General features: G+C 42.2%; 1 long non-coding RNA gene across 1 annotated transcript in view; it reads right to left on the reverse strand.

Annotated features, from left to right (window-relative positions):
* Positions 1,533 to 18,784, reverse strand: part of LOC110261192 — an 87,626-nt gene continuing 70,374 nt past the window's right edge. The window contains exons 2-3 of the long non-coding RNA XR_002345083.1: positions 4,508 to 4,623; positions 1,533 to 3,010 (exon numbers count right to left, since the gene is read on the reverse strand). This is a non-coding gene — a long non-coding RNA (uncharacterized LOC110261192). The remainder of the gene's footprint in view (positions 3,011 to 4,507; positions 4,624 to 18,784) is intronic.

Consider the following 18,784-nt stretch of genomic DNA (forward strand, 5'->3'; position numbering starts at 1 on the left):
AGAAGAATTACATAATAAATAAGAACTTAGTTTAATCTCTGCTAAATTTGTTCTACTATGCAGTTGGTTGCTCATGGAATAATACTAAGCCCATGATTGCCCAGATCTCACCTACCTAGTGATAAAAATGCGTTCCATTACTAATTTTCTCTCATTCCTATCCTCCCACACTATTATATAAGTTCCAGTTTTTAAATGCAAGCCTTTTCATGAGATTTGGCTCAAGGCAAATAAATTCCCAGTGTGTCTGTCCCACCAGATCTTTAGACAAGTCATGGCTGGCACCCTGACATGGTGGGGGGGAAATAATTATGATGAGCAAAATTCTGAAATTAGCAGACTTGAGGTTTAAACCTAGGCTACTGAATCCAATCAGCTCTATAAATTCAGGACAAACTGTTTTATTTATTTGTGCCATGAAGCAAGGGAGGGACCTTGGAGCTTGTCCATTCCAGCAATTTCCAAGATTTTCTCTAGCAAAGGAATCTTTGCTTAAAACGTGATTTAAGGTATGACCCGCAAGTGTAAAACTGGGAGGGCACAGCTTCTCTATTAACAAGGAGGTCAGAGCACCAGGAGACCTGCTCTTTCTACCTCCCCAGGCACCTACGCTGGCCCCCAAGGCTCCTCCACAGAACCCTGTGATCTTTATCAGCTTGAAAGCCACTGATCTTTTTTTTCTTTTTACAGCTGTACCTGCAGCATATGGAAGTTCCCAGGCTAGGAGTAGAATTGGAGCTGCAGCTGCCAGCCTACACCACAGCCACAGCAATACTGAATCCAAGCCGCACCTGCAACCTACACCACATAGCTCACAGTAACACCAGATCCTTAACCCACTGAGCAAGGCTAGGAACAGAACCGGCATCTTCACATCCTCACAGACCCTGTGCCAGGTTCTTAACATGCTAAGGCACAATGGGAACTCCTAAAACCACTGATCTCAAAAAATAAATAAATAAATAATAAATAAAATAAAAAATAAATAAATAAATAAAACCACTGATCTCATCCAATCCTCTCATTTTACAAATGAGGAAGCTACTGAGAACATGAAAAATGACCCTGCCAGCAGCCAGACAGTATGGTTAACAACCAAACAAAAACAAATATAAATGGTGCTCAGCCAAGACCTCACTGCTGGTGTGTTTGGAACAAGACAGAGATGTGGCCAATCCACAACCTCAATGATGACAAGACTTCCCCTCCTCTAACATGAGAGAGTGCTGTTCCCCTTCCATAATTATTCCTAGCCCACCTTGAATACACCAGTCTCCGTGATATAATCTATTAAGATACCCAGTCAGGAGTTCCCATCATGGCACAGGGGAAACTAATACAACTAGGAACCTGAGGTTGCAGGTTCTACCCCTGGCCTTGCTCAGTGGGTTAAAGATCCTGCGTTGTTGCTGTGGCTGTGGTATAGGCCAGTAGCTGTAGCTCCACTTCTACCCTTAGCCTGGGAAACTCCATATGCTGTGGGCATGGCCCTAAAAAGCAAAAAAAAAAAAAAAAAAAAAAAAGATGCCCAGTCACCTAACTGTCCCTACTTCTTGACATCACTGACCAGAACTAGCCCCTGCTCTCCTGCTCCATCCCTAGAATCATCCAGCATAAACCTGAATCCTGTAAAAGGGCCTGCCCACTGGTCCTCTGTGGTGCCTTCTCCCTTACTCCAGCCAGCTCAATAAACCCAACTTTTTGTTTTTATCTAGGTGTGTCCCTAGTGGTCTTTGGCTTCAAGGTTAAATTATTAGCATTCTAAGCAACATCCTTAAGGAAAACAGAATAGCACCAAGGATCAGTTCAGAGAACAGATAGCTGAGCTCCTAAAATGGTAAATAAACAAATAGAAGAGAATTCAGACCTTTAAAAGACCCAAGGCTACTAATCCTCTAAAGTTCAGCCATCATGGTGTAGGGGCTTCACTTGAGGGACATCCAGGGACCACTGTTTGACAGTGCCCCTGACGTGGAAGAGAGATCCACCACTGCTCTGTCTGAAATGCTCTGTGCCACTCAATATCTTACATAGCAGCCAGAATGGATGGATCACCTCGGAGATCAGCCTAGCACTCAGAAAAGTCTGTCATTATTTAACCCACATTTGCTTTATAGGAATTCAAAAATATTGTGCTAAGCATCCTTCTGGGTTGGACAGCAACCTAAGACATCCCCATAATGGTCCAGGCTGTTCCAACAAGGACATGAAGTCACGACCACTTCCAGGCTGGTCTTGAAAGGGAGGATACGATTTCCTCTGGGTCTTGCACATAGTATGAATTTCAATAAGCATGTCTTGAATTAACCCCAGTGAGTTGAAATCAGCCTTGCATTCTGTATGCAGTGTCCGTGGCTTAAGAAAGGAAGTTTTCCTCAGTCTCATTTTGCCAACAGTATTGCCAGTCCATGAACATTAGGATTTATTTTAAATATTTCCTTTCTTCATGCATAAATAATGATAAGGGTTGAAGGTGTGGAGACAGGCTTAAGCAAGTGACTTTATGGGGGAGGCACTGGCAATGGAGAAGGGCTTTAAAGCCTGGCACAGGCCCAAGACCTCATAGTGAGTTTTTAGTACCCACCCCTCAGATCCTAACTAGTTTCCCCACTATTTACCTAGAGGCTGGGATGCATGAGCCCGATAAGGACTCTGCTAGTCCAACAATCTATGTTCAGCTCTCTAAGCATATTTCTAGGGATGAAATTCCCTAAACCAAGCTGACTGCTTAGGTCTATTTGGATATCCCAATTTTCAACCCCTGTGTTATGGCCCTTCTTCACAAAGCTGCCCTTTGTTGTGGGGCTCTGCTCATCCTTCAAGGCTGGTGCTACTGTCACCTCTTCTCTGTGCTCTCTATGATGGCCTTCTTCCCAAATACAGCCCACAAGAACTGGGTTTCTATAATACCTAATGCAATAAATGGAACTAGACTTACTTGTTTTTTATGTCATCTCCATGACCAGTTTTTTTTCTTGAGAGTGGAGTAGATGCCATCTTCACCTTTGATCTCCAGATATAGAAAAAGGACTTCTGTAAGTATTCTCTGCTTTAGATCAAATTGCCTTCCAAATTTTGTGCTCTGACATAACATTGAACCTCATCCTCTCCCTCAAGGAAACAGAGTGTGACTACTATAAAGATGATCATATGCTGCTATTTCCACCATCAGGCATGATGCTTTAGCACTTGGCAGAGAAGACCTCAGGCTTCCCAGCCAGTTATCCCATCCCACCAAGAAGAACCTAAAAACAACCTCCAAACTTCCTCAAATGTACATCTGGCTTCCCAAACCACTCAAAGACTGTTTGGTCTGAATTATTTAGAGTGACTTTCACCCAGTAAGATTCTCCCCTAGAAACCCCCAAAGAGAAAAACACCCTTGATCAAAAACATTACAAACAACCAAGCTATTCAATGAGAGTCTGCACCTCCCCTGCCATCTTCTTACCAATATGTGCTCCCTAGAGCCTGGAGTCTACACACTTATCCACTAGTGAGACCCCAGCCAAGTATATCACCTCCAACTCCACTTTGAGCAAAGGAGGGTCTGTTTCCCAAAGAGCCAGTTGACCTTGAAAGGCAGTGTTAAAACAAGGAAACCTAAACCACCTGTTCCTGATAACCACCCTTCCTCCCCCTTACTCTGTAAAATGTGTCTTTGTTAAACTATTCAAATACTAAAGGAATAGACCCCCCAGTCCCTAACCAGACAACAGCCATGTGGAACTAGGCTACTCCCATGGGGTAATATCCCTCAACCCCACAGGCTCCGTTCATTCACAAACCAGAGCTGATTTTCTAAGCAGAAGCATGTCAGTAAGTCATACTCTTAGTTTGCCTAGGCACAAATAAGGAGCTCTATGAATGTTTTTGCTATGATATCTTCTTGAAATTTCTTTTAGGATGTTTAAAGTTTAGTAGCAGAGTTTATTTATCCATCTATCTCACTTACCAGAGAACACTAGAAGGTCAGAGAATCGGTTCACACAATAAACATGCATATTTGTAGCCTAAGAGGCTGGCACCATTCTCAGCTTATCACAGAGGCTCAATGAGCAAGCGGCTGCATCTGTGGGCCTGGCTTCAGCCACTTGAGGACAGTCCAGGAGACAGAGTGCTCCGTCCCTGCTCTGGAAATCTTACTGAGGTGCGGTGAATTCCTAGAGGCCAGAGTCCTATATTTATTTATCTTGAGAGCCCTGGTGTCTCTCATAAACCAAGCATTCAAGAAATATTTGTTCTGGAATGAACAAATGAATTCATTCTTGAAAATTATTTGCTTGAATGCAGGCCATTAAGTATCAAGCAAGAATCTACATCTGATACACTAATGAAGCTGCTCTAATAGCACCAAAGCTCATCAAGTCTCATTGCCTCGAGACTGACCAGATTATCAAGTCCAGGAATTATGTTCACTCTATATCCTTCCTGATCTGTGTACCATCCCTTGGTGTTCTTTTCTCCTTGGCACCTGTGACACCCTCCCCTGGAGTTTTCTACTTACCTCTCTGCCTGTTTCTGCAAGTGTAAACCTCTTTCTTCATCTGATCTTCAAATGGTTGATACCACATACAAGGCTCTCTCCTTTTCTGTTTCTCCGCGCTGTCCTTGGAAGAATTCCTATAAATTCAAATGCATGCAATTGATTACTTTTTTATTTACTAATGAATTTCAGATCTACATTTCCAAGCCAGACCATTCTTCTGAGGTTGATACTTCCTGGATGTCTACAGTCACTCATCTCATAGGCAACATAAACACGTAAAAGCCTTGTTCATCCTCTCCTCCTTTCCCTTGTCCTTCCTCCCACCCCAAGCCTTTTCTTTCTTCTATATTTTATATCTCACCTTTGGGAACTCTCCACCATCACCGAGACCACTGTACCAGAAATCTTGGGGTCACTCTAAACTCCTCCCTCATTATCTTCTTTCATAAAACTAGTCACCAACTGAAGTTCCTATCATGGCTCAGCAGTAACAAACCCAACTAGTGTCCATGAGGATGCAGGTCGGATCACTGGCCTCTCTCTGAAGAATCTGGTGTTGTCATGGACTGTGGTATATGTAGGTCACAGATTCAACTCGTATCTGGTGTTGCTGTGGCTGTGGTGCAGGCTGGCAGCTGCAGCTCTGATTTGACCCCTAGCATGGGAACTTCCATATACCACCAGTGTGGCCCTAAAAAGACAAAAAAATAAAATAAAATAAAACTAGTTACCAACTAAGTAATTCTCAATTTCTCTCTTCCTTTCCATCCTTCCTGACACTCATGTTAATTTCCTTCCCCTTTGAAACTATCCCTAGAAAGTTCTCTCTGCTCTCATTCTCCCCCACATTTATAAGATCTGGGACATCTACTGGAAGCAAGAGCTTCCTAAAATGCAAACCTAATTACATTACATCATTCTCTGATGAAAACAATCTTTTCAGCTATCACACCAACCCACCCCCACTGTCCACAAGATGAAGTGCCAACTCCCAAGCACAGCAGAGGGGGGAACCCTGCCTCATCTCCTGCCACCCCCTAGCTCCATGCTCCCCCAACACCACCCCTGGTTGTCTCCCCTGGGCTCACTGCACCAGGAGAGCCTTTCAGTGCCTCTCTGCCTAGCTGACTTTACATGTTCTCCAAGCAATTCAAACATTACCTCCAGAGGGTTTTTCTATCCTGATCTTCCCCCAGCCAAATAAGAGGTCCATCTTCTTCCTCCCATTCTACATAAACACTCAGACGTCCACTCCCTGCAAGGCTATTTAGAGATTTTCAACTCTACCTGCTGGCTAAAAGTCACCTGAGCACCTGAATGCCTTGAATTCCACAACAGTGACTCTGATTTCATTGCTTTAAGAATCAATGAGATTCTCATGTGCATTGGGCTTCATGCTTCCCAAACTTTAATGTTAGTACCAATCCCCTGAAGGTTTCTTAAATATGAAGATTCTAATTCTGCAGATATGCCTGGGGTCTGAGATTCTGCTATGTAAATAAGCCCCCATGTGATATCGATACTACTGGTCCACAGACCACAAACCTGGATTGCATTTGCTGCCCCATGTGGAGGCCATAAAGCTCTAAATAGCAGAGCCACCACAAAAAGACTCCCCCTATAGTTCCCTTGTGCCTCAGCAGGTTAAGGATCTGGCCTTGTTACTGCTGTGGCTCAGGTTCAATCCCTGACCCTGGAACTTCCACATGCCATGGATGCAACCAAAAAAACAGGCAAAACAAAAAGACTCCATCAAGGAAAATAGATGTTGTTAAAACACCTGACATAGCTTGGTTCCAGAAAAATTTGTGTCTATGGGAACCATAGAACCATAGGTTGTAGAAGCTACTGCCATCTAAAAGGGTAAAGCCCAGAAAAAGAAAGTGACTTGCCCAGAATAACACAGAAAGTAAACACAGAATGAGGTCCAAACTCAGGACACTTGATTCCTCAGTGTGTATACTGTTGAGTATATTCAGTGCTTGGGAGAGATGTTGAGGACCCACCACACTGGGGAAGTAGCCATCGCACAGGACGCCAGCAACATGAGCAGGACCCAGACAAGCACTTTGATACAGAAGTGGCTGGAGCAATTCCCCTTCAAAAGAGATCCCAGCCAAAACTTGCTGATGAGATGGATAATGGAAAAACTGGTCACTTCAGTCCAAGGCTTATGACTGTGTGTTGGGTTCCTGAGTGAACTTAACCTTGACCCCAGAGAGAAACTAACACTGAAAAATGTGCACTGTGGAACTCTGGACTATTCTAATGTCTTTAATCATCTTGATTCTTAATACTCCCCAAACCTACCATAATGCTGGACCTATCAAACTCCCTGGATATCTTAATGGATAGCTGTTAAATGAAGGCTAACCAGAGAACGTCTTGGCTTTCTTTACATAATTCTTTACCAGTCTGTGTTGTAGTCAACCTCCTTCCTATAGGGTGGGATGACATCAGCCAGTGCCTGGCCGCCCACTATAGAAAATTTCTCAAGCTTCTGATGGAGGCTGGATCTGGTGAGTGGGATGTAGTACATGATTCCTAGACCCATTCACACACATGCATCTAAGATACAAGGGTTACAGGCATAAATACAGTAGCACTTATTCTTACTAGAGAACCAAGAAGAAGTCAATTGCTTGTATTAAGTTGTGGGAGGGTGAAGGACTGGAAAAGGTGACCTCACTCATTCTCCAGCTGGCAGAATTGTTTGCCAAGGAAAAGAGAACATTGAAGAGTAAGTTATATCCCCTAAAGGTTAAGAACACGGGCTTTGGGGTCAGAAAGATTTGCGTTTAAGTGTCATCTCTACCAATTACTTATCACTTTCGGCAAGTGACTTAATCTTACTAAGTTCAGCTTCCCCAGCTATAAAATCGAGAAAATAAGTAGCTTCCTATGAGGATTGCTATAAGGAATAATGAGATAATTGTGTAAAGTACTTAACACAGTGTCTAAGACACTGGAGATGTTAAATAATAATAGTTCAACAACAGCATCTATGTAGAAAGGCCACAATGCCAGCTGTGGCTGAATGACTAATTCTAGAAACAAGGGTTGTGGCCACCAGCCATATTTCAGATTTCTTTTGTGGCTAGAAAATTCAAAAACTGGAAAAAAGCACCTTGCCTTTTTTCTTTTCCATTTTTTAAAAATGAGATTTAACATTTCATCCTAATTGTCTCAATAGCATTTCTTTTTTCCTCCACTATTGTGTACAAAGTGGGTAAGGGATAGATTTACTGAATAGGTGAGAGACGGAAAATTTCTTCCATCTCAAATCAATGACAATTGACTGGGGGAAGCTGCCTGGACCACTGTATTATGAAGGATGTTGAAATTAAACCCCAGCTTAGTGAAAAAGAAAGCTATGATTGATTAGCAGTATCTTCAGTGAGCATTTTAATCCATAGAGGGGAAAATGGTGAATAATAACAGCTAGGTAAGGTCACAGTGGAACCAGGGAGGATGGACAACAATGGTAGACTGTAGGTGGAGAGACTGATGAAGACGCTTACACTGGCCCTGAGACATCTGTTGACATAGTCTTCTGTGCCAATTTTCCTTCCCATCCATTCTCAACCCTTCTCCACCCAGCTCTCTGCCTGGAGGCTGATATGCATGCAGTATATAAGCAAGGTTGTGTTCCCTCTGGCTCCAGTTGGTTTGGCTAGTGCAGAGCCTCAAAAGGAGGTAAATGAGTGAGGAAACAGTGAGAGCAAGGTCATTACTTCCCTGGATCTCTCTCTCTGCAGAGTCACTTGTCTAGCTCTGTCCCTCAGTTACAAGTCATTGATCTTCTCAATCTCTGAGACTCTATGCAAATCTCTCTTCTTCCAGGTTCCAAAAATCATTCCCTCTACCCAACCCTTTGGTGAGAGAGTTCCCATCATGGCTCAGTGGAAACGAATCTGACTAACATCCATGAGGACATAGGTTCCATTCCTGGCTTCACTCAGTTGGTTAAAGATCCAACGTTGCCATGAGCTATAGTGTAGCTCACAGATGACGCTCAGATCCTGTGTTGCTGTGGCTGTGGTGTAGGCTGGCAGGTGCAACTTCAATTCAACCCCTAGCCTGGGAACTTCCATATGTCCCAGGTGTGGCCCTTAAAAGACAATAATAATAATAATAATAATAATAATAATAGTAATAATAATAATAGCAACTCCAATGCTGCAAGCTCTGGGGTACCACACTATCCTTGTGGTTTTCCTCAACCAAAATTTTATAAATAGTCTTTTTATAAGTGAACCTCACCAAACACTATTATATTGAAAGGATCACCTGTCCCCCTGCCTTGGTACCCTAATTGAAAATAAAGTGCACATCCACAGGCAGGCAGGGGATAGAACATGCTAGGCAGGGCACCTTTGTACAGCTAGGGAGAAGAGTGTGTGTCTGGTAGCCAGAGATGAGATGGATGGAAACAACAACACAGATACTGCCATGCCCACTTCCCATCTACCTTCAATTGCCCACACATGATGTGGATCTTACTCTGCATGGTAGTGTCAACTGATTGAGCAGAGATAGGTTCAACCATTAATAATTTCTCCTTTGACCTGGTAGGACAAGATGTCCTGGACTATTTTGATCCCCTTGCTGGGAGATTAAAACTCAGTCTCCCAGCCAATGAGACAAAGAGGTACAGATGTGCAGACAGTGACCAAATCAGGTTATCAGTAGAGAATCTGACTAAGGACAGTGCACCACCCTTCTAGTCACCAGCCTTTCCCATCAAAACTGCCCTTCCTGGGAGTTCCCGTCGTGGCGCAGTGGTTAACGAATCCGACTGGGAACCATGTGGTTGCAGGTTCTATCCCTGCCCTTGCTCAGTGGGTTAACGATCCGGCGTTGCCGTGACCTGTGGTGTGGGTCGTAGACGCGGCTCGGATCCTGTGTTGCTGTGGCTCTGGCTACAGCTCCGATTAGACCCCTAGCCTGGGAACCTCCATATGCCACAGGAGCGGACCAAGAAATGGCAAAAAGACAAAAAATAAATAAATAAATAAAAGCATTCCAACTATTAGATGAAGAAAAAGAATCAGAATATCATAAAAAAAAAACAACAAACAAACAAACAAAAAAAACCCTGCCCTTCCTGGGGCCAAGCTGTACAGTTCTTAGGCCTCTACATTTGAGGAAAGAAATGGATCTCTGTTCCTATTCAAGAAGAAAATACTAATACATCCTTGTTCACCATTGCCTCAGTGATATAAGAACCCACACTTCCTAATAAGAAGAACCAGGAGAGAAGTAAGCTGTGAATGTAACCTCTCCACCCTCAAAGTAAAGATACTTGTCTTTGAGTATTTCATCAAGTGATCTTGTGACTCAATCGCACCTGAAGACCCCCATCTGGACTAAGGTGGTCCCACTTCTTAGTAGAAGAGAGACCCCTGAGAACCATTAAGTCTCCTCCCAGTGTCCAGCATCCAGAGATAAGGCCTCCCTAGTGAGTACAGGAAAGTCAAGAACTACATTACGTTAGTCAGAGTAAAAAGTTCTGATGCTCTCCTGTAGAAAAGACAAAAATAAAGCATAAATATTGAAGAGATAAAGAGAAAAGGTAAAGCAGGATACCTCTCTCACAACTGAGGAAGCAGTTTGTGAGAGAACTATCAAAACCCTATTTAGGGGAATAAAAGGGAGAGGAATTGGGGCCAAGGAGGGCTGGTAGCCTCTACCCATTACGCTGGGAGGACAATAAAGCTCCCCCCAATTCTATTTAAGGAAGATTATTTTTAAGCTTCTCTTACTCTTCATTTCATGATCTTCAGTAGTCTTTTCATCTCTCAAGATCCAGATCAAATGCCTTCTCTTCTCTGGAGACCTCCCTGACCCTAACCCTTCCCCCTTCCAGTCAAAATTACCTGTTCCTTCCTCTGCACTCTTAGTACATTCTAACCCTCCCTTTAGCACTCTTTATTTTGTAAGCAGTGAACACGTTTGCCTCCCCCAGATGATTTGTGAACTAGAGAATGTCAGGGATCTGTCTTAGTGATTTCTAAATAAAAACAGTCCCTAGATCATAGTGAAAGAGTATTAAGTGTTCATTGAGTTTGACAATAACAGATTTTTGCTATCCATTGGAAACTGGACAGGCCCCTTCCCCTCCTCACTCTCATCTTTTTCCAGGCTTGTCACTGGTAAGAAACTAAGGGAATCTCCACCAAAAAGTGGAGCCTTCTGGGAACAGAAGTGTAGGTAGAAGGGCTGTGAAACAGGGAAGAAGGAAAAAGCCAAAATAAGGTGGGTTATCAAGCTAGTTCCCCTCTTGGGCAACTGGAAACCTCTCCTACTGAGGACATTCTGAAGAGCCATGGAGGAGGTATTTCAGAATTTTCCCCCAAAGGGAAAGAAGGTGGGAGAGATAATCCCTATGTTCCCACTACCCATTGGTCAAGGATTACCTATGGGATCTTACCCTCATACTTTTTGTGTGTGGCTGTGTCGGAATGTCTCAGATTTCTGCATGTGTCCCAGGTGATGGTAGCAGAGATGCCTCAGGACAGAAAGCAATTGATAAATGATGCAGTTGAGGTGAGATGCCATCAGGCTATACCTGAGCACAGCTGTTGCTACAGCAATAACTAGAGTAGAAAGCTGAGCCAAGAAGATTGGAAGCAGGGGGCACACCCTGGCAATAATTTTTATTGGTGTTTTGTGATTTCTAGTCACATCAGAGAATTCCATTAGTTATTGTTACATTATTGCTAGCAAAGAGTTGGGCATTGTAACAAGAATTTTCCCAAGCTTCACCAGCTGTGGGTAGCCAGTCATGATAAATACCCAAATTTTAATGTCTCTAACCCTCTAGTTTCTACCTAGCTCTGTCTCCTAGCTCTAAGTCTCAAGCTTCTGCAGGCTTCTCTTAGCTCTATTGCCAAGCCTCCTGAGGGCAACTCACATACTTAGAAATCAATCTGTCAGCTGTGGTCACCACACATTACCAGCCATGTTTTTCCTTGCCCACTCTGGACACCCTTTTGTATTTCCTTCCACAAGCAGCTCCCCTGCCACATATGCTGTCTATGCCGACCAGGCACTGAGGGTGGATGCTTCCTGGCTTATGAGGTCACCACACCCTACTGATGACATGTTTCTTTCTGTGCCAGAGCGATGCTGTAGCTCCTTCAAAGCAAAAATGCTTCTCTCCCCCCAGACCACACTCTGAGCTGGGAGAGTACAAGTAGGGCCGTCTCAGACCCAGCAGCTCAGTCACTATGGGCAGCTCCCTCCCTTCAGCTCCACTCCAGCTCCACTCCAGGATGTGATCCTCCTCTCTCCCTTGTCCTCCACCCCCCACCTCCACCACCTCCACCACCTCCACTCACTCAAAATGGCCTCCTTCCTCCTTCAGCCCCAAACATACACCCTCATGCAAATAAACTCAAAAAAAAAAAAAAAAGCCACTAGGGTGTAGCCCATCCCAGCAGAGCACAGGACATGCCCAGGCAAGCCCGAACTCCAGCAGTGCCCACAGCCTTGAGCCAGGCCTTTATCCTTCCTATCACAGCAAAAATTAGAGATCTATATAGCAGTGATTATGTGCATTCAACCTTAAAGCCACAAGCATGCAAGCAATTGGCACCAAAGACTCCCAAGTGTTCCATGGGTTTTTTCCCTACTGCTATGAAATGAAATCTCAGCAGATACCCTAAAGAGCTCTTTGTCCTGGCATTCTCGCCCATCACCTCACATTAAAGAGAAATGGGGTTTTTTTGGTTAACAAAGGTACCTAACCTCCAAGGGACTTACCCTGCATGATCCATGTGTATGAGTAAGTCTAGTTCACAAAAAGTTTCTCTGGACATATTTGTAAATGGAAAATGTGCCCTGAACATGGACTTAATGAATATGCAACATCAATCCTTAAATTTGCCTATAGGAAAAAAAAATGTATTCACAACATGCTACATACAGCATGGTCCAGCAATTTGGAGAACAATGGCTGATGAAAGCCAAGAGCAAAAGAAAATGGCAGTAAAATAAGATGGCATATTGACAGCTGAGATCTAGTGTGACATCTGTGGGAGGTTCTGTGGCTTCAGAATTAGGTTCTTTTCACTTCAAAAGAGCCATTCATGAACTCTGTCAATCAGCAACTTAGTCATACATACATAAAACTCTTTCTCCATGCCTTGCTCAAAAAAAAAAAAAAAAATTCTTAAGACGATGCTAAGAAAACAATGTACAGACCACATGCCTTCTATTAGTGAAAGGCAGCATTTTTCTCCTTGACTAACTTAACAGACTGAGTTGAATTTTTATCCAACCTTTGCCACATCTCACTTTTACAAAAGGAATTCAATTTGTATTCTCCTCGGACTTCAAATAAAAAAGTAACATCAAAGTCAAACAGAAAAATAAAAGCTCTGGTGCAGACATTATTTTGTTTTCCTCTCCCAGGTAAATATTTGTACTTTCTGGAGGAGCTTATGCTAATGTGTCTGTAAATTGAATATATATATTTTTATGAGAAAGTAAGTAGGCAGGAACAAAGGGACAAAAACCAAAGATCCCAGGTACTCTCTCCCAAGTGATCCCCAGCCAACTGTGCAAATGATATGTTTAAAAGAAAAACGATGTGGTCTCCATGGAAGCTCAGTTTGAGGGCTGTGCTTTGGCAGACTGACAGCTGTGCTAAGTTATGTTGAAATAATCAGTAATACATTTTTGATTATGTATATTGTCCAGAAAGGACTGGAGAGCCCCACGCAGTAAGAGACAGCTCAGTTTGGTTGTCTTCTAAAGCTTCATTCCAGAATGAAAAGTCATGAGCTCTTCTGTCACTTGAACATTTTGTTTGTTGGCAGAGCTGGGAAGTACCAAGGCAGTTTCACTAATTAAAAGCCATAGGCCCAGAATAATCACTGCCGCTCTTCTCTAGAAGGAAGCACAGCATGCTCAGTACATTTCTGGATACAACTCTACCTCAATGTAAAGCTGGAAATAAATTAAGAGGTCAATTTTCCAATGTCACAATAGGAAATTAGAGAACAATTAACCCAAATTGGCATTTGGAATTTAACTCTTTGCAGGACTAATGGGCCGATCTCCTCCAGCTATGTATTTATTGATAAGCATGATTTTCTGTTTTACTTTGTTTGTATAAAGGAGGAGAGTGGGGTTTGTGTGAGGAAGTCCAAGGGAGAGATGCAAGTGTCAACCCCCAAGGAAGTGAAACAGATGAGCTAGAACAGACTTGAATCTGAGGACAATTGAAATGGGCCCCAAGGACCCTCAGAAAAGACCTAGGCTGGAAGAAGGCTCTGAGGAGGAGTTGAGTGGCTATATGAGAAGGTAGAAATGTAATAACTGGAGAATGTGGATTTTAAAACACTACCATATTTGTTCCCAAAGACTGGAAACAGGAAGCCTAAGTACCTAGGTTTACACAGCATTCCCTTTGTCACCATACACTATGATAGAGGTCACATACACCCTAGCTTTTTCCTCTTAGAGCAAAGTTGGTGTGTTGCTTAACATTTAACATTCCTGCTTAAACGACTTTAATCTCTTTGCAAAAACAAAAACAAACAACAAAAAACAAGCAGTTTATGAAGCCTTTGGACAGAGAAGTAGGACGGGAATCAGAGCAGAAAGTAAGTGAGAAAGCTATTTTATACCTCACCTAAATATGGAAGAGCATGCCATGCTTCGCTCCTCCAGCATACTATCACCACCACCCCCAAAATGAAGCATCACTCATATGGAGACAAGCTCCTCCTTACTAAGCAGACCAGTCTAGACAAGTATGTGTATTGGTTTTAAAAAGACATTTTGGGAAATGCAGTCTGAAATTCAGACTATGGGAGACTGTCCGTGATGCAGAAAAGTCACAACCAGGTGTTGTCTGGGGTCCTGCTACTCATGACCCTAACCAGCAGCCTTACCTGGGAGCTTATTCTAAATGCAGAATCTTAGCCCCACCCAAGACCTGACCACATAGGCCTTTTTACAAGATCCCAGATGATTCATATGCACATAAAAATTCACAGGTAGTTGAAAAGACCAGTCTTAATCCTTTAAATGTATTGGGAGAGGCAAAAAAGGAGAACTTAAAGCAGAACTCTGAAAATAGTGAAAGTGGTCTCTCACCCTTTTTTTCTCACTTCTTCTGTTAAGAAAGAAGCTTCCCAAAATGCAAAAGAGCATATTTTGTGCAAGAAAGGAAGGGAAATAGGAAGCATACATATATGTGTTTCTATTTACAAAAAGAAACACAGGACAGATAAAACAGAAAACAACAAATCCATTTAATTAGAAGGTTTAAGAGGAAAGAAAAGGGTTGAAGGGATAAAAATGGGGGTGACAGCTCTCTAAGTATATCTTTTGGTGATTTCTGACTTATGGAAACATGTTGATATTCTGCATATGCAAAAATTAAATGATATCAAAATTACAGGAAGAGGAAAGAAAAATATAAAACCAAGCTAAAACAGATGAACTAATTATATTTCAAGTGAAATCTATATCCATAATGAAGAGATTTGAAAAAACAAAGAACTAATGCAAATAACATATGAGTATAGAGTATTTGACCGTACAACCCAGCCTTGGGTGAGACTGTGATAACTAGAGCTGCAAATGAATTCTAAACTCTTTTAATACATTTGTTTCTTGCGCAGGTATTAGTGCAGAAATTCTGTAACTCTTTTAAATGAATTACAGTATTGAACAAATGAGGAAATGTATTGCCATTGTGGGGAGCCAAGGGCCAGTGCCTGCTTGAGACATACACCAATGGCTATAAGGCAAGACCTGTTCCCCTGGGCCCAACATCAGTTATGATTTACCTGGGAATAAAGACACAGTGGGAGACAGAGTGAACCCTGGATATAAAACAGGAGGGAGGGGGCAAGGCACCCTTACAGAATAACATAAACTTTGAGGATACAGCAAAACTGGTTAGAATCAATCAGGTCCAAGATGGCAGATGAGTGTAATTCCAGTAGAACTTGAGCCTCATAATCATTGTAATACATTAGCATATGCTAAATGACATGTCCACAGGCATCAGGAGAGTTCTGAGGCCAACCATAAAAGCCAAAAAGTGGGTGATAGAAATCCTCGCCTCTTCCCAGCCCCCCAAAATTGGTGGAATAATCCTCCCACTTATTAGCCTACAGAATTATAAAAATGGAGTTCCCTTGGCATAGCAGAAACGAATCAGACTAGGAACCATGAGGTTGCAGCTTCGATCCCTGGCCTCACTCGGTGGGTTAAGGATCCGGCATTGCCGTGAGCTATGGTGTAGGTCACAGATGCATCTTGGATGCCATGTTGCTGTGGCTCTGGTATAGGCTGGCAGCTGTAGCTCTGATTAGACCCCTAGCCTGGGAACCTCCATATGTCACAGGCATGGCCCTAAGAAGAAAAAAAAAATTATAAAACTCATAAAAACCCACTATTCCATATTTCTGGCCCTCTCACCTTCTGATGACCTACACCTTGTCTATAGAGTATGTCTCTCAATAAATCTACTTAACTATTACTTTGCCTCTTGCAGTATTCCCTCTCCTCTGAGACACAAAGAACTGAAACTTCACTAAGTGATTTTAGTTTAAAAAAACCATGGGTTCAAGTCCCAGTCTGAGTTGGGTAGTTTCAGATGGACACACAGAGGAGAGGGCCATGTGAAGACAGAAGCAATACAGTCACAAGCCAGGAAATGCCTGCAGCCACTATGAGCTGGAAGAGAGGAGGGGCGGATTCCTAAAACCTCCAGAGGGAGTGTGGTTCTACCAACATCTTAATTTCAGACTTTCAACTCTGGAACTGTGAGAGAAGAAATTCTGCTGCTTAAAGCCACCAAATGTGTGGTACTTTATTAGTTTTTGATCCCTGAAAAACTTGCCAAGTAGATGTATTGTTTTCTCCACTTTCTAGAAAGGGAAACAGAGACATGAAGAGTTAACTCACTTGGGTTCCAGAACATAAATAGTGGAGAAAGTATGTTAACCCAGGAAATGTGTTTTGAAGGACAGCCATTTACAACCTCTATTTCATACACTTTCTGCCAAGTAGCCATTAAAGATGTTAACTCTGTAGAACAGATGTCTTTTCACATCAGAATGATGATATAGAAAAGCAGGTTACAGAACTCCATGTCTGGACTCTTTGGTAAGCACACATGGAGCCTCACCTCTGTAAAAGTTCATAGAAACACTGGGTAAAGAGCTAAAAATAAATACCCTGCAGAGCTCAAAAGAAAGGAAAATCCTTAATAGCCAGAAAGGGAGGAAGAGGAACATAAAGTGATAAGCTCTCAAGCAAGGATGAGGGTTTAACATACACAAAGGATCAAGAAGCTTAGTTAGAATGTACAACGTAGGGGGTCAGAACTGCACCCCATTCCTTCCCCCACATAAACTCAGGATGCTTGAGTGGCTATCTCTCAGTACTGTGGGGCAAGAGATGAGTTCCACTCATTAGCTCAAGGAAGATATAAGTAAGAGCGTTTGTGTCCTCTTGGACATGGGAAAAAGATCTCCCACTAGAAATAGCAGGCCCAGGCCTGTTCCTCACATGTAGGTGGGGTCTAAAGTCATACCATTCACATGGTGCAGGCATTTCCAGCCAAGAAATTAATGTAAAAATGGACCCCGATTACACCAGCCAGAATGGCCATCATCAAAAAGTCTACAAATAATAAGTGCTGGAGAGGGTGTGGAGAAAAAGGAACACTAGTACAATGTTGGTGGGATTGTAAATTGGTGCAACCACTGTGGAAAGCAGTATGGAGATTCCTCAGAAAACTAAAAATAGAACTACCATTTGAGCCAGCAATCCCACTCCTGGGCATCTATCTAGAGAAAACCATGACTCGCAAAGACACATGTATTCCAATGCTCATTGCAGCACTATTTACAATAGCCAAAACATGGAAACAACTTAAATGTCCATCAACAGAGGAGTGGATCAAGAAGATGTGGTACAAGAGAAAAAACCTACTACATGGAGACTAAACAACATGCTACTAAAAAAACAATGAGTCAATGAGGAAATCAAGAAGGAAATTTAAAAATACCTTGAAACAAATGATAATGAAGACACAACCTCTCAAAACCTATGGGATGCTGCGAAAGCAGTGCTCAGAGGGACATTTATAGCAATACAGGCCTTTCTCAAAAAAGAAGAAAGATCCCAAATTGGCAACTTAACCCTCCACCTAAACGAATTAGAAAAAGAAGAACAAAAAAGACCTAAAGTCAGCAGAAGGAAGGAAATTATAAAGATCAAAGAAGAAATCAATAAAATAGAGACTCAAAAAACAATAGAGAAAATTAATAAAACCAAGAGCTGGTTCTTTGAAAAGGTAAACAAAATTGACAAACCTCTGGCCAGACTCGCTAAAAAGAGGAGAGAAAGAACCCAAATAAACAAAATTATAAATGAAAAAGGAGAAATCACAACGGATATAGCAGACATACAAAAAACCATAAGAGAATACTAGAATAACTATATGGCAACAAGTTTGACAATCTGGAAGAAATGGACAATTTTCTAGACTCTTACAGCCTGCCAAAACTGAATCAAGAAGAAACAGACCAACTGAACAGACCGATCACTAGAAATGAAATGGAAGATGTCATAAAATCACTCCCTACAAATAAAAGTCCAGGACCAGATGGCTTCACAGGCGAATTCCATCAAACATATAAAGAGGAATTGGTGCCCATCCTCCTTAAACTCTTTCAAAAGGTTGAAGAAGAAGGAATACTCCCAAAGACATTCTATGATGCCACCATCACTCTAATTCCAAAACCAGAGATACCACCAAAAAAGAAAACTATTGCCCAATATCATTGATGAATATAGATGCAAAAATTCTCAACAAAATCTTAGCCAACCGAATCCAACAACATACCAAAAAAATTATACACCATGACCAGGTTGGGTTCATCCCAGGTTCACAAGGATGGTTCAACATACGCAAATCAATCAGCATCATACACCACATTAACAAAAAAAAAGGTCAAAAATCATATGATCATCCCAATAGACGCAGAAAAAAGCATTTGACAAAGTCCAACATCCATTCATGATCAAGACCCTCACCAAAGTGGGTATAGAGGGAACATTCCTGAATATAATCAAAGCCATTTATGATAAACCCACAGCAAATATAATCCTCAATGGGGAAAAACTGAAAGCCTTCTCACTCAAATCTGGAACAAGACAGGATGCCCACTCTCACCACTGCTCTTCAACATAGTTTTGGAAGTCCTAGCCACAGCAATTAGACAAACCAAAGAAATAAAAGGCATCCATATAGGAAGA

Source organism: Sus scrofa, chromosome 1, assembly GCF_000003025.6.
Source record: "Sus scrofa isolate TJ Tabasco breed Duroc chromosome 1, Sscrofa11.1, whole genome shotgun sequence".
NCBI classification, from domain to species: Eukaryota; Metazoa; Chordata; class Mammalia; order Artiodactyla; family Suidae; genus Sus; species Sus scrofa.